This window comes from Bos mutus, chromosome 11 (assembly GCF_027580195.1).
Source record: "Bos mutus isolate GX-2022 chromosome 11, NWIPB_WYAK_1.1, whole genome shotgun sequence".
NCBI lineage: Eukaryota > Metazoa > Chordata > Mammalia > Artiodactyla > Bovidae > Bos > Bos mutus.
In genome coordinates, this window is record NC_091627.1 from 19,233,291 (window position 1) to 19,246,376 (window position 13,086).

A 13,086-nucleotide genomic window follows, 5' to 3' on the forward strand; every position below is an offset into this window, starting at 1 on the left:
TACAGGTTGTCATCAGAAGGTTCTGTCTCATGTTGATACCTTGCGAAGGCAACTGTTACTTACAGTTCTTCTTTCTTGGGCTTTGACAAGTGAAGAACTGCCTCTAATTCAGATGGTCATTTGGAAGTTTTAGTACCTTTTAAGAAAAACTAAGTATATTTTAAAGTCATTCCTGCCCTTCCCACAGCCTTCTTTTCTTTTAGTATAAAATACTAGTACTCATTGGAAAAGACCCTGACATTGGGAAAGATTGAAGGCAGGAGGAGAAGGGGACGACAGAGGATGAGATGGTTGGATGGCATCACAAACTCGATGGACGTGAGTTTGAGCAAGCTTTGGGAGATGGTGATGGACAGGGAACCCTAATGTGCTGCAGTCCATGGGGTTGCAAAGTGTTGGATGCAACTGAGCAACTGAACTGAACAGCGTTCCACTATTTCTCTTCGTTGCATTAAAGTTTGGGAGCTCAGGTAACACAGTAGAAACATATGAATATGGGGCAGTTGTTAAAGTAAGATTGATCTTAATATTTGTGGCAGTAGTAGGAATACTTTTCTCTATCAAGGTCCATGTTTGAAGTTATCCTCACCTTCCTGTCCTTTCTCAACTTCTCTTTTATTTATTCAACAAGAATTTTAGCAGTTGCGGAGTAAGACACTATATTAAGTGCTAAATATCGTAGAGTTTAATTTTTCCCGCCTGATTGCTTGTAAAAAATTCTCTGACTGGATTCTTGAGAACAGTTTTAAGTTTGTACTATAATTGCTTTCCTTTCTTATTGTCTAAAGCAAAAGTGCATCTTTAAGAGTGCAAGGTATAGTCAGTGGAGTCCCCCAGTCTGTTAGGAAGCTTAAGTTCTTGTAGTTGCCCCAAGGTTTTCCTGCTGACCACCTCCAGCCTATGCAAAAGTCTGCAGGCTGCTTATCCCAGAGTTTGGAACAAACACCGCAGAGAAGCTAGTAGAAGGAAAAGTGAACTTTCCACTTTGTATAGTTGTTGTTGCAGTTATTCTGAAGTGAAATGCCTTAAATAGGGCTCGCTGTGCAAGCAGCCTGTAAGAAGAGTGGGCCCTGTGTCCCTGCCCACCTGCCCCTGGGCGCTTCTGTCCTTGAACCAGGCAAGTCTGTCCTGATCACCATGAGGGGCTGTGGGGAAATTGTGGAGGAGCTGATCAAGCACCCCTAAGTCCTGAACTCACTTTTCTGACTTATCTGTGATCTCGGGTTGGTCCCTTGATTCACCGGCTCAGTTTCCCCCCTGTTCCCCTTGGAGAATGAAAACCTCACGGTGGCCAGCTCTGTTGGGGTGTCATCAGGACTCAACAGGCGCTTGTCGGGTGCGTGGAGACCGTGATGGAAAGGCCCTGCGTGTGGGCAGGGCGGCTTGTTTGTTCCATGTGTCACTCTTCAGGGTGGGAGTAATGAAAGCCCAGCTGACGGGCGGGGATCATGGCTGGTTTCATTCTGAAGGCCTTCAGCATGTTTGCATTAAAGAGAAATAGTGTCGGAGGCGTGTCCCTAAGTAGTCTTAATAGCGTTGTTAATTGATGTAGGTAAATTCAGTTTCATTTCCCCTTCCAGACCCCCACGCGGACTTGATTTTTTTTCAGCCTTTGCCAGCTCCTGGATGGTGCTGGTGTCGTTTCTTAATGAGGCTGCTGCCTTTTGAAGCGGTATCGGGCATCAGTTTCAAGCGTTTGTTGGAATGGAGTCCGTAGATGTTTTGCTTCCCCTGGCCAAGTTGATGTTTTCTGTCTTTACACTTACAGTAATGGATGCCCCAGGGTAACTAGTGTGAACAGATGGACACGCAGAATCCTGTACAGGTGGCTTTTTTTGAATTTCAGTTTCTGAAATCATCCCACTTTCTTGTCTGATTTAGAATGTGTTTGTTGATTCTTAATTCCAGTTCATTCTCCGCCACAAACATAGGGTTTCTTAGAGACATGTGGCATTCCTTTCTTCCCCCACTTAAAAAAAATAAAAGATACCTAACATATATCCTTTTTGCCACACCAGGAGAAGTAAGACCAGAGTTCTAGCCCAGGGTCAACACGAGCGTCTTCTCTGTAGATTGCACTGCTCTTCAGGGGTGATTGTTTTTCGGACTCATCCGGTTTAATCTTGAGCACCTTGACTTAGGTTCTAGTTTGGGGAAAGCCCTGTCTAAGTTAGACTCATCTTCTCCAGTTCCTGTCTATACTCCATTTACCAGCATAAGCATGTACTTGCTATTACCATGGAAATGCAAAGAAATTATGAAACTTACATTTAAAAAAAAGTTTATTAGACTTCAAAGCATCAGGGGAAAAGGAAGTTGCTTGGAAAAGCAGAAATGTCTTAGAAACAAGCCCCCGTGGCAGCCCTGGGCTCTCCCATGTCTAGACCCAGTTCGTTCATTTTTCTGTACTCCACACAAAATTAGGTCTGTTTGGGTAGCCATGCATCTTCTCAAGAGTCAGGAGTACCCAGACAAATTAAAGTTCGTCTGGCATTCACACTTCATTGGGAAATGACTTCATCAGATTTCTTCCTTCCTGATTTATGACTGAGATCATATGCTTGAGGTGATTCTGGTAGGGAGAAGCGGTTGCCTGCAAAACATTAAAACAGGGTGCTCTGGTGGAGTTTAGAATTTGTCAGGTAGGAGGACTCTGGTCCCTGGAGGATTAGGAGATTGTTGCGGGGGTCAGGGGGAGATGTAAAGGAAGGTGGGAGGAAGATAAACACAGACTTGGGCTCTGTAAAGATTTCATCCAAAGCCAGCTGTGCCCCTTGCCCCCAGTTGCAAGAATTCGTAACTTTATCCTCCAAATATCCAGCTACCTGCTGTGCCCATGGCCCAGTGCTCTGTCCTGGCTGAAAACACTGGTGTTGTAGTTCAGGTGTATTGTGGGTTAAATAGGCTTTTGTGGCCTGAGATCCTAAATATAGCATCATGTTTCTAAGGAAATGAAACTTCACCAATGAACTTTGGAGACACAGATAACTTACTGGCTGGGGTTGTCTGTTCTGCACCAGTTTCCGTGTTTCCAGTCAAGTGAGTCGTTCTGGATAGCCTTCACGTCCTGGAACAAGGTTCAGTTTTTTGCTTGGACTATAGATCTAAGAGTTTACAAGAGCATTGAGATTTGGATAGTGATATGAAGTAAGGGCCTCTCAAAGCCTGAAGATCTAAAATAAATAGAGGAAAAAAGAAGTTAGGGGGAGAGAATTAACTTGTCTGAACGTCAGTTTTAGGCCTGGCACCATGCTGAGGGGCTTTCCCTGTGTTGGCACCTAGCGGGCAGTACCACCTGCCCAGTACTCAGGAAAAGGCGCTCAGTCCTCCAGGTGGGAAGACGTTTGCTGCTTGTCATCCAGGTGAGATCACCCAAGGAGGCAGGCATCTCCACCTTGAAATGGACAGAAAGTGATCCTGCCAGGGGGAGACATCTAGAAGTGTCAGCCCTAATTACTAATAGCAAGGCATTGTGGGTTCACTAATGCAGATTGCCTTGGCAAGAAGAGCACTTTTGCTACAAGGGAACAGTTTATACTGATTGTTGGATGAGTGGTGTCTGCCTCCAGAGGAGTGGAAATTATAAACCGAAAATCCCCCGTATGGAATCAAGTGACACTGGACAGCCAGTTCTGAGGGAGCCTGGCATCCAGCGGAGCCCCGCTCGCAGGAAGGGGTTGTGCTAGTGGGACAGGACATACTTGGTTATAGTTAACTGGACAGTGTAGGAGGTGGGAAGGAAAGCAGGGGCCGCTGCAAACAGAGCTCAGGGTCGCTTTGATCGTCTGTACATGCTCTGAGCTCCTGAGTATGGAGCATACCTTTTAAAGATGTGATGAAACTCCAGGGAGGTGGAATATGTCACATGTTTTTTTCTAGAGGTGACTTCTAAATCCTTACTGCCAGGTGGGTTGAGTGCTGCTGCCAATCACACAATTTCGTCTTCTAAACACTAACAGTGAAGAGTTTGCCGTCAGACATGCGCTCAGCTCCTAATGGAGTGAGCACCGTCAGAGGAGGAGTAGGTGTGGAGTCTGGATTCTGCCTTCGTGGCTTAAAACCACCTGAAGACTCGGAAGAGTCCATCCTGTGGGCCGTGCTTCCTGATGTCTTCATTGGACCCGCAGGAGGAGGCACTCGGGGTCAGGTGGGAGGAAGGCTCTTGCGGTGGATGGAGCTGCGCTTCCTCTCCTCGTGGCAGGATCTCATCTCTGGGAGGGGGTGGTCAGAGCCCGTTTCAACACGCCATTTGTCTCTTCCTGGTTCAGTTCCCTTGCCTGGTTCACCTTCAGGGCAGGGCCAGGGCCCACAGAGAAGAGACAGGACCAGATCAGAGCATCCTCTCCCTCGTGGGAGAGAGAGCGCTGTGTGCTTTGAATTCTAACGTGCCAGCTCTCAGGAGAAACGCCAAGGCCTTCTGCCGGGTTGTCCTTCTGAGCCAAATGTGTTCTGTGTCACTGAGAGGCTCATGTTACAAAGTAAAGAGGATTGGAGTAGAACACAGAGCCCACCAGGAGCACTGAGAGCCTGGGTTGGGCTGGAGCATGGCGGTCTTTCCCTTTGTTCCCTGTCTCAGCAGAGGGCTACATCATTCCTGCCGCAGGATGACAGAGGGGTGGACCCGTGCTGGTGACTTGAACTTAAGGCTTTCTGTGTGTGCTTGTGAGATGCAGGTTTATGAGTATAATAACAGTTTGTTGTTTCATCTAAGCATAATATTTGGAATTCATCATGAGAATAGTCTTTAGTTTGTTTGGACTGAGCCTTCTGCTTGCATTTAGAGGGATTCCATCCTGGTGAAGCACCCAGCAAGCGCTCCAGTAAAAGAAGGTGTTGCCACCCTGGTTGCATTAAGCATGGGGCAGGTTTGGTTTGTTTCTCAACTTTAAATTTCCAGTGTGAATGGGAGGGAGGCGGGAGAGGTGAGTCAGACATCTTACTTGCGATTGCAATTAAGTGTAGGCGTGAAATTTCAAACAAAAGTGTATCTTCCCTGGCCTAAATACTGGAGGAAGCCAGGAAGCATTGTTACTTTTAAAATGAACGTACGAGACTTTCAGAGTCCAGCCAAACGCGGGCTGGACTCTCCAAGCGTCCTGTCCTTAGACCCTAGAGAACTCAAGGGAACCCGGGAGCTTCTGAGCTGACCCTCTTTCCACTCCATGCAGTTGGAAAGTATGTGTTTATTAAAGTGAAAGGTAAAAAATGTTGGTGCCAGAAAGTCACTCTCCTCTACAGGGAATGAATAGTCTTTGAGCTGTGGTTTGATCAGAACTGAAAGTGATGAGAAATTTTTCTGGAATGGAAATGTGTGGGGACTTTGCAGTTGGAAAGCTGACTCTGAAGAAACCGCCCTGGATCTGACTACGAGGGAGGTTTCTGTTTTTAGAGCGAGGGTTGTTGTGCTTGGGCTGGAAACATTTCACGTGTTACCCTAGTGTCTGGGCAGGAGGTTGGCCCCGTGGTGAGACTGAATGCGCCAATTCCCGGTGGGCCTCCCGAACCTGCAGGTCGCAAAAGCGCACGTTCATCGCTGCACACGCCTGCGGGCGAGGCCAGGCCGTGATGGTTTTGGTTGGACGAGGGAGACACTTGGCAGCTGAAGAAAGCCTCGGTTTGGTAGTGAAGCCTGCATCTTGTGAAACGGGTTTGAGGCACTATGTCAGCCACTATGAAAAGTGCTGTCACTTGAACTTGTTTTTCAGTCTCTCTGGAGCAGGGCGGGTCAGAGTTTCCCCCTCCCTCCGCCCTGCCACGGTCTAGTGAGCTCGTCTCTCAAGCTTTATTCTCTGACGCTTTGTCACCTTAACCCGCCTGCTCCTGGGTCCTTCCTGGAAATTCCATCTTGAGTGGTTTTCTGAGTCTGTCATTTCAGCCAGAGAGGGTTGACTCTGCCCGGACGTTATTAGTCATAACTGAATTTACCTGGAATAGAGATCTGGGGACAGTGTAGGACTTGGGAGTTAAGATTTTCTTTCTTTTTTTTTTTTTTTTAACAAGGCAGGTCTTCTTCATGTGAGACTCCAAATCTGGTAGTAAAAATAAGTGGACTCTATATTAATTACCCAGTTAGGCACTTTTTCTTTCGCTTTTTTTAAAAAAAAGTTCCAGTGTCTAATTTGAAATTTTGACTGGAAGTCAGTTTGCTGGCCAAGCCTGCCCTTGTGACCATCTGCTCCCGGTCCTATACTCTGTACTAGAGATGCTGGTGTGTCCGTGTTTGCCTTGCTTCACACCTGCATCCAGATCTTCGAATTTCAAACAACCATTCTGTTTATTTGGGACAACAGGAGCCAAGCCTCTGTATCTGCCAAGTGTCCTTAGGTTCACCAGGCCCTGCTTGTAGGACGTGACAGAGGGAAGACGGTGCCTCCAGGAAGTTTTTCTCTCTCCTTCTCTTTCTTTGTCTTTGGGACTTCTCCCGGCTCTCTGCAATCTATTGCAGAGACCAAAGCTGACGTGTGGGCGGCGTGGGAAGGCAGCGCTGTGGCCGCAGTTGGGGCGATGACTAGACCCTTATGTTGTCTTTGGGGAGACGCCCCACGTTGCTGGCAGAAGATTGCAAGTCAGTGCTTTGCTCTCTCCACACCCCTCCCCTTGCCACCCAGCCTTCCTGTTCTTTCTCTCCTCTCCTGATGGCCGTCTGATCGTCTAAGAAAGAACACACTCACACACTGGTCGCATGTTTGAAGGCTCTTGTTTCATGCCGATGTTAATTCTGTAGTGGGACTTTTTACTCCCCGCATGTCATCAGAAGAGTGGGGAGGTGTGACTTTCCTGGGATTAGCCGATGAATCAGTGGTGGAGCTGGACTCTGCGTCTCTGCCTCTGACTCAGCCTCTGACACCTTCTGGGGTGTAATTAATTAATTAGGCCTGTGCATCGGGAGTAAGCAGGGGAGAAGCTAGGCTCCTGCAGAACTAAGATAATCAGAGTTTGTTTGGTTTGGGTCTCCCCCCACCACAGTTGTGGGAGAGGGAATGTTGAAGATTAAGTGTCTGCTGTAGAATACTCAATAGATGTTCCTGTCTGATTAGACTTGGACCTTGATTCCTTCCTTTAAACTGTTTCTTACTCCATTGGTTTCAGCTGGCGTAACTTCCCTATACACATATTGGAAAAATGGGGAATTTGTTATCTTGAAGTAGTGGTATTAGATTTGGGGTAAGAATAAACCTGTGCTGTTGATCTCACATTGTAATTTAATTTGTCAGGAGGTTTCTAACTAAGAAAAGCGACTTAGAGATATTTTCAAGTGATTTTTTTTTGGACTGATATGGAAATGAGTTAAATGAAAGCTTGTTCTAGGATTCCTACTTTCAACTTAACAGACCAGTTACATCCCAGGAATGAGATTATGAATATGATCTCTTTGACTAAGTTGAATTTAATACTAGAATGAGTTGAATTTAATACTAGAATGAGTTAAAGCAGTAATGACTCCCAGAGGCAGCTGGGACAATACCCACGAGGGCTGCCACTGCCTAACGGGGCCGAGGCATAACTAAGTCTCTGAGTACAGGAAATCACCTAGAAATTGGGCGTAGAAGCCCTGTTTGATTTGGAATATAGGAACCCTTGATTTCATGCCTCCTGATCAAAGAAGAACCTTCTGCTCGCAGCCCCTTGAGGGTCACTCTTTCCCCTGTTTCCTGCTGCAATACACAGTTTTTCCGTTGGGAACTTCTTCGGGCTTTCTGTGTTCATTGTGTTGCTGTGATTTCAAGAGCACAGATGTGTGCAGAAGGCGTGGGTCCTGGCTCTGGCTTTGTCATCTGTGTCCCGTGTGCCTGACTCTTCAGAGCCTGAGCCACAACTGGACTCTGTGTCTCTCTTGCGTTAAGGTGCTGAGTAGCCAGCTTCTGAGCCAGGTGATGCTCACGTTCAAGGTAGACGTTTCTGGGGAGTGCAACAAGGAGAAGTGCATTCTTGGAATATAAAACATTTTATGGTTATCAGCTTTCTGAAGCATCTTCCATAGTTAAATCAGCCCATTTTTCTTTTTTTCTTTTCCTTCTTCTATTAGATCGCTTTTCTTTTCTTGTGTTTATTTACCAGGCAGTTAGAACTCCATCGAACTGTCTGAATGTGCACTTAATTCACAGTGACCCACATGGAATTCTGATCAGGCATGCTCTCAGCCGTGCAGGCTGATGCTTTTCCAAAATTCTTGTCGTGTACAGTCTTATTTCAAAGATGAAAGCACCATTCTCCCTTGACAAATTGTTTCTGTCATTATCGATCCCTTTAACTCATTTCTAATAGCCTTCCAGGAAATTCTATGCAAGACAGTTAATCTGTTGCTACTGTGTGGACGGTATGTTCCATTCAGCACATTATTCATTGTGCTTTTCTTTCTAGGATCACTCTGAGGGAGTGAAAAGCAGTACAAGCAGAAAGCCTGTCCTCAAAAGAGGGGACACTTTCTATGTGATGTACAGGTCATAAGTGAGGTTTAAAGAGTGCTCCCAGGGTTTCCAGGTTAAGGGGGTCCCTTCAGCTAAGGGAGGCGAAGGCTTTATAGAAGAGACGGCACCGGCTCTGTGCTTTGAGAGATGGTGGCTGCGGAGTGTTTTTGCAAAGGCCGTCTGATGGGACCTTTCTTCTCCCTTATTCCTGCCCCCAGAGTAGCTCCTGTGAATCTCAGAGGCACCTGCAGCAGCTCAGTCTGCAGAGGTACTCTGGTGTATTGTAGCATGGGAAACAGCACCAGGACTTAGCTGCTACGATGCTCGAATCTTGTAAGAAAGTCGTAGACATTACCACACTGTCAGTATGACATGAAGCTACATGTGAAGGGATAACATGCCTAATTATCACATCCCACTGTTAGGTACCTGCAGTTGCTGTGAAGGAAAGATGTCACTGTACATAATACTTTAAAGTGTAAAAGTAAATCAGTACAGTAGACAGTCACCTCATGGCTTACTCTGTGGGTTTACCTCTGCCCTAGAACTTTCCATATCTGTCCCTTTCTCTGTGTCAGTGAGCCTCGAAACTCCATAATCTTTTTCCAGATTGAGGGGTATATGTAGTCAGTTGTTCATTTTACAGTTATCTATATCTGGTGTGTATGGTAAACTGCTTGATGTCCTGGATTCTAAAGATGACCTCAGTGTTCACATGTGCTTGGAAAAAAGATGTGAAGTGAATAACCTGTGAACTTGGGCAGCAAGTTACCTAACCTCGAAAAAGTCTCATCTGTGCACTGGGGGCAGAAGAGAGCCAGTTTCAGATATTGTTTTGAGGGCCAAAGAGTCAGGTACATTGTCAGAGTACAGCAAATGTAACTCACATATCATAGCAGCATGTAGTTTTGTTTGGCTGGACTTTAGGAATCTGGGGGTCATCCATTCAGTGAATGTTTTTTTTTCTTATTGGCCAGGCACTGCCAGGGTGCTTTGGGAGTGTAAAGCTGAGTGGAACATGGCCCAGTTCTCTGGAAATTCAGAATTTAGTGAAGGTTTCTACTCTAGTATGTGCAGTCATAGAAGTAAACACAAAAGAGTAGAAGTTACCTTAGAATAGGAAGATGAGAGAAGGTTCCCTTAGGCGATGCTTGTGATAGCATATTCAAAAGCAGAGACAATACTTTACCAACAAAGGTCCGTCTGGTCAAGGCTATGGTTTTTCCTGTGGTCATGTATGGATGTGAGAGTTGGACTGTGAAGAAGGCTGAGCGCCGAAGAATTGATGCTTTTGAACTGTGGTGTTGGAGAAGACTCTTGAGAGTCCCTTGGACTGCAAGGAGATCCAACCAGTCCATTCTGAAGGAGATGAGCCCTGGGCTTTCTTTGGAAGGAATGATGCCAAAGCTGAAACTCCAGTACTCTGGCCACCTCATGCGAAGAGTTGACTCATTGGAAAAGACTCTGATGCTGGGAGGGATTGGGGGCAGGAGGAGAAGGGGACGACAGAGGATGAGATGGCTGGATGGCATCACTGACTCGATGAACATGAGTCTGAGTGAACTCCGGGAGTTGGTGATGGACAGGGAGGCCTGGTGTGCTGTGATTCATGGGGTCGCAAAGAGTCGGACACGACTGAGCGACTGAACTGAACTGAACTGAACTGAGTGAGTCCTAAAGAACAGTTAAGAATGAGCCAAGTGTTCAGAGCCCAGAATGAGCCTGTGATATGAGTGAGTACAGAGCTCAAATCTGACACCCAAGACGAGTGAGGGGTGGGGTGAGGAGGTGAGTCCAGACTCTGAAGGCCCCGTCCTGCCCGAGTGAAGACCTTGGACGTCACCCTGTAAGCAAGCTGTCTCAAACCCTTGGGGGTCTATGGACCAAGGAGATCAGGGTTGGAGTTTCTTTGCGTTTTCAATTCAGTGATAAGACTTTTTAAATTCACAGATATACTCGGGTGGCCAGCTGCTGCCAGGAGGTTTCATCGCTAGTGTTTGTGCTTAGGTATTAAGTTAGAGCCAGACACAGGCCAGGTGAGTTCCTGGGGGTGCTATGTGGTCAAACATTATGCATTCAGCAGTTTGAATAGAGCAGTAATTTCTCAGACTAGGATTGGATATGTTCTTAGGGGGCAAGGAACTTTTTTTTCCTCTTTCAAAAAGGATGCATGTGTTATTCACATTTGAGAAACATGCTGTAGGTGGTAAGAAACACAGCTGGACAGGTGGGTTGCATCACAGGCAGCTTTTGACTGCCGAGGAATTTAGTCTATCACATAGGCAGAGGTGAGTGATTGAACGCCGTTGAGTAAGAATAAATGATTAAGGTTCTGTAGTGATCCCGGTGTTTGGTGGTTGCCTAATGTCAAGGAAGCAGGCTCTCTCTTTTCATTTCCTGATTTGTGGCCATTTTATTGTTTAGACAGTCCTCTCCTAGGGGTTGGAAGAAAGGTGGGTTAATTTATGTAAATTTATATTAGTGTTTTTTTTTTTTTTTTGTGTGCTTTTGTCTGTTCTGGGGGCAGGATACTGTTATGTGTATTTAAAGTTTTGTTAGGATTTGAAACTTGTTAAATTAAGATTTGGAGCTAATAGGTGGATTTTTTATCTACCTATGGTTTTTCTGTCTCTCATTAACAGTTTTTAATTCAGCACCAGTTAGGAGAAATGCAAAAAATATACTAAACACCGGGAAAAAAATTGTTTTTAATGGATCACACATAATCCCTGCATCAAGGGGCTTAGAGCAGCGGTCCCCGGCCTCTTTGGCACCAGGGGCCGGTTCTGCGGAAGACAGGTTTTCCACGGACAGGGTGGGGAGGACGGTTTTGGGATGATTCAGGCACATGAGACTTACTGTGCACATTCTCTCTATTGAGATTATATCAGCTCCATCTCAGATCGTCGAGCAGTAGGGGACCCTTGGCTTGCAGCACTCACAGGGTGACGCAGTGACCAGGGATTCGGTAGAGGTGGCGTGTTCGGTGCTCTTGTTCTTTCCTTTCCCTGACCTCAGTGATGGGTGCAGAGGCCCTTGGCCTGAAATAGGCCACAGGAGTCTGGGGAGGCTACTCAACTACCACGTGATAGATACTAAAATGGAGCTGCGATTGTCTGGGGGTGGCTAGGGAAACGCATCTCAGAGAAGTCCTTTCAGTTGTTACTAGGTCTTTAGTCATAAGAGAGATGCCAGTAGAGAATGAAATAAAGGTTATCATAAATTGGGTGAGTGAAAGTCGCTCAATCGTGTCCGACTCTTTTCGACCCCATGGACTATACAGTCCGTGGAATTCTCCAGGCCAGAATACTAGAGTGGGTAGCTTTTCCCTTCTCCAGGGTATCTTCCCAACCCAGGGATTGAACCCAGGTCTCCTGTATTGCAGGCAGCTTCTTTACCAGCTGAGCCACAAAAATAAGGACCCCCACAAAGTGTGTATAAAAAGTCTTGTGAAGGAGGTACGGTACTCGAATAGTGTTTTGTTTTTTAGAGCTGGCATAGGAGGGCTTGGGAACTCAGGTCGGTTCCTTCAGGCTCTTTCTCTAAGCTCTTCAGTTGTCCCCGTCACCGAGGTGATGTCACGTGGCTCCTCAACTCTCACCTCTCACTTATGAGCGTTGCTTTGATACTTTATCATAATGTAAAAATTGGAGCCCTTAAAATGAAAAGTTTATTCCTTAAAAAAAAAGTTTAATTAAGAAAACTTGATCCAAACTGTCATAAGGGTGGTTCAGAATGTTCTCAGTGAATCTAAAGGTTCACATTTTGAAATTTTTCTTTCCTTTCATTGAGAAAACCATACTATGAAAGTCAGAGGACATGATTTTCACCAGTGTAGCAGCAAGGTCATTGTCATACAATAATGTGTAAAATTTCACCTAAATCAGTGGGGAAAAAAATTAAAACTGTATTATCTGGCTCTCAGTTTCTTTCCTTGTATGTGAAGAATAGGGAGTGAGTATGACTGTTGTGGTAGATTTTTGATAAGAAACAGCCTTTTTGTTAATGAAAATTAACCTAATATAATATATTTAAGTTAATTGGTCTCATCACTCAGCTTTTGACTAAACTGCTTATAATTTTTGTAACTTTCACGTTATGAATTCTAATTACTTTGTTAGTGCTTTCTTTCTGTGAATTAGGTAGATGAACAATATTTCTAGAACTTCTCCCTGCAAATGAAATTCACTTGTTTAAGCTCACACATCTGACTACTCCCTTTAGACTAGAGAGTAAGTTTTCTGGAATTATGTCTTGGTTGGTGGTATAGATGACGAAGCCCCTGAAGAGCAGGCAAGTTGGGAATTTATAGAATCTGTTCTTAGCCACGTTCTCTCCACCTGCTGGAACGTGAGCTGCTTCTGAGCACACTGGTTCCCTCTGTCTTCCTCCTCTCTTTCTTTCCATGAGGGGTGGCCATGGGCATGGCAGCTGGCTGGAGACCTGTCTTGTGTGGCTGCCGTAATGCTTCCTGGGAAAGTCATCATAAACTAGCTCAGGGTCTGGTTGCTTATTGGTTCTGTGCTTGTCAACATTTGGAGTGAAAAAAAACCTATACAAGTTACTTCTTCGATAATGCAATTCTTTATTCTCTTGTTTTCATTTTCAAACTGAGTTTTGAGGACAAGATTAAATCTTTTGAAAAATTCTAAGTACATGAAAACAAAATTAGATTTTT

The 13,086-nt window shown here is 45.5% G+C and overlaps 1 protein-coding gene across 2 annotated transcripts in view; it reads left to right on the top strand.

Moving 5' to 3' along the window:
* Positions 1 to 13,086, top strand: part of GRHL1 (grainyhead like transcription factor 1) — a 50,050-nt gene that overhangs the window by 14,326 nt on the left and 22,638 nt on the right. The window lies entirely within an intron of this gene.